Source organism: Arachis ipaensis, chromosome B08 (genome assembly GCF_000816755.2).
Source record: "Arachis ipaensis cultivar K30076 chromosome B08, Araip1.1, whole genome shotgun sequence".
Taxonomy (NCBI): Eukaryota; Viridiplantae; Streptophyta; class Magnoliopsida; order Fabales; family Fabaceae; genus Arachis; species Arachis ipaensis.
Genome location: NC_029792.2, coordinates 119784082 through 119787524, shown reverse-complemented (window position 1 = coordinate 119787524; position 3443 = coordinate 119784082).

Below are 3443 nucleotides of genomic sequence, written 5' to 3'. Positions count from 1 at the left end.
TCACGAGAGCGAGGATGGAACACGGGCAAAAAAGCGACGTTAGGAGCCGGAAGAGAACGACCACGGCCTCACCATAGTAAACGTGGTAACCGCAAGAAACGCGGCGCCCAGGTCGAAATCGGCACATAAGAAGGACGCCAAGGTCCTCACGGTTTCCTCATCCCCTGCGCGAAGCACCAAGAAACTCCCATCCATCTCATTCGGCCCGGAGGACAAATGGTTTGACGAGGTCGGGGAAAGTCCTCCCATGGTCATAACGGCCATAGTAGGAACCGTTATCGTCAACCGGATCCTTGTAGACACGGAGGCAGACTCGAACTTCATGTTCCGCAATGTGTTCGACGCTTTAGGTCTAAGAGACGCCGACCTACAGACTCACCAGCACGGCGTCGTAGGGCTCGGTGACCACTTCATCAAGCCAGACGGGATAATCTCCTTGCCGACCTCCGTGGGACAAGGTCAAAAGAGAAGAACAGTGATGGCCGAGTTCGTGATCCTACGAGACTCCACCGCCTACAACATCATCCTGGGGAGGAAGATCCTCAACGACCTAGGGGCAGTCATCAGCACTAGGATGCTGGTAATGAAGTTCATAGCTGAGAATGGGTCGGTAGGGTCCGTAAAAGGAGATCTGGAAACGGCAGTCGCTTGCGACACTGCCAGCCTTTCTTTAAGGAAAAAATCTAAAGAGGCCTCGGGGGTATTTCTCGCCGACCTGGATGCCAGAGTTGACGACAAGCCCAGATCCGAACCAGAAGGGGACCTGGAAAAGTTCAGGGTCGGGAATACGGAGGAAAAGTTCACATTCGTGAACAGAAACCTCCCCCATGAGTTAAAAGAGCCTTTGATGAAAATGATCAGAGCCAATGGCGATTTGTTTGCCTGGACGCCAGCCGACATGCCGGAGATAGACCCCCGACTCATGTCACACCACCTAGCCATCAAGCCGGAAGCCAAACCAGTGGCTCAGAAGAGAAGAAAGATGTCTCAGAAAAGGGCAGAGGAGGTGGCCAGACAAACGGCCAGCCTCCTCGAAGCAGGGTTTATCTGGAAACTGGACTATTCGACCTGGCTCTCAAATGTGGTCCTGGTAAAAAAGCACAATGGGAGATGGAGGATGTGCGTGGACTACTCCGATCTCAACAAAGCATGCCCCAAGGACTGCTACCCCCTCCCCAACATTGATGCACTCGTCGATGCGGCCGCGGGATACCAGTATCTGAGCTTCATGGATGCTTACTCTGGCTACAACCAGATACCAATGCACCGGCCAGACGAGGAAAAGACGGCGTTCATAACGCTAGGAGGAACCTATTGCTACAAGGTTATGCCCTTTGGCCTGAAAAATGTGGGGGCCACGTACCAGAGGCTGATGAACAAAATATTCAGCGATCTCATTGGCAAGACGGTAGAAGTCTATGTGGACGATATCCTTGCAAAGACCACCCAACCTAGTGATCTCATAAGTGACCTGGAGAATGTGTTCGCGTCCCTCCGACAACACGGCATGAGGCTCAACCCGCTTAAGTGCGCCTTTGCCATGGAGGCCGGAAAGTTCCTGGGATTCATGATAACCCAAAGGGGGTGGAGGCCAACCCGGAAAAATGCCAAGCGATATTCCAGATGAAGAGCCCGGGCTGCATCAAAGATGTTCAGTGACTGGCGGGAAGGCTCACTGCGTTGTCCCGGTTCCTCGGTGCATCGGCAGCAAAAGCCCTGCCCTTTTTCAACCTGATGAAGAAGGGAATAGCGTTTGAATGGACCCCTGCGTGCGAGGAAGCGTTCAACCACTTCAAAGAAATCTTAGCAGCACCCCCAATCCTCGGCAAGCCCAGAGCCGGAGAACCACTCTACCTGTATCTGGCCATAATAGAAGGAGCACTTGCAACGGTGCTGGTGCGGGAAGAAGCGAAAGCCCAACAACCAATTTACTTTGTGAGCAAGGCGCTACAAGGAGCAGAACTTAGGTACAACAAGTTGGAGAAACTAGCACTAGCACTCCTAACCTCTTCCCGCAGGCTACGGCAGTACTTTCAAGGTCACCAGGTGGTCGTAAGAACAGACCAGGAAATTCGTCAAGTGCTCCAAAAACCCGATCTAGCGGGAAGAATGATGACTTGGGCCATCGAGCTATCCCAGTATGACCTAAGGTACGAGCCTCGACATGCAATCAAGGCACAAGCAATGGCAGACTTCCTGGTGGAAGTAACGGGAGATCCGACCGAGGACACGGGCACACGATGGAAGCTCCATGTAGACGGAGCCTCCAACCAGACGTCCGGGGCGCCGGGGTCATCTTGGAAAGCCCAACTGGGGTCATTTACGAACAGTCGGTCAAGTTTGAATTTCCAGTGTCGAACAACCAAGCGGAATATGAAGCCCTCCTAGGCGGCCTGATATTAGCCCGAGAAGTCGGGGCTACGAGGCTAGAGGTATGCAGTGACTCACAGATCGTCACGTCGCAAGTGAATGGAAGCTACCAAGCTAGAGACTCGTTACTACAGAAGTACTTAGAGAGGGTTAAAGAACTGAACAAACAGTTTGAGGAGGTCACGGTCCAACACGTCCCAAGAGAAAGGAACACACGGGCAGACCTCCTATCCAAGCTAGCGAGCACGAAACCGGGAACCGGCAACCGCTCCCTCATTCAAGGCATCACGAGAGAACCAGTGGTTGCCCTCCACCTGACTAAGATAAGCCCCTCCTGGATGGACCCCATCACCAATTTCTTGGAAAACGGCGACCTCCCCGGAGACGAGAAGGAAGCTAAAACGTTAAGAAGGGAGGCTGCCAAATACACAGTCATACAGGGCCAACTACTCAAAAAGGGACTTAGCCAACCTCTGCTGAAATACCTACATCCCGATCAGACGGACTACGTGCTCCGAGAAGTCCACGAAGGGTGCTGCGGTCACCACATCGGGGGCAAAGCCCTAGCAAGGAAGCTCATCCGAGCCGGATATTACTGGCCGTCAATGATGGAAGACTCCAAGGCGTTCGTAAAAAAATGCGTCAAGTGCCAAGAGAACGCCAACTTCCACAGAGCACCGGCCAACGAACTGAGCCTGATGACGTCCTCCCAACCTTTCGTACAGTAGAGAGTCGACCTCCTGGGACCCTTCCCAGTCGGCCCAGGGCAAGTCAAATACCTCGTAGTCGCCGTTGACTATTACACCAAATGGATAGAGGCCGAGCCGCTGGCCACCATCTCCTCGTCCAATTGCAAAAAGTTCATGTGGAGGCAGGTGATAACTCGTTTCGGCATCCCGGAGTTCGTCATCTCAGACAACGGAACGCAATTCACCGACAAGAAGTTTGTAGAGTTCCTCGCAGGCTTGGGCATCAAACAGAGATTCTCCTCGGTAGAACACCCCCAGAAAAACGGACAAGTCGAGTCCGCAAACAAGGTCATCTTACTTGGCCTCAAGAAGCGACTAGACAGC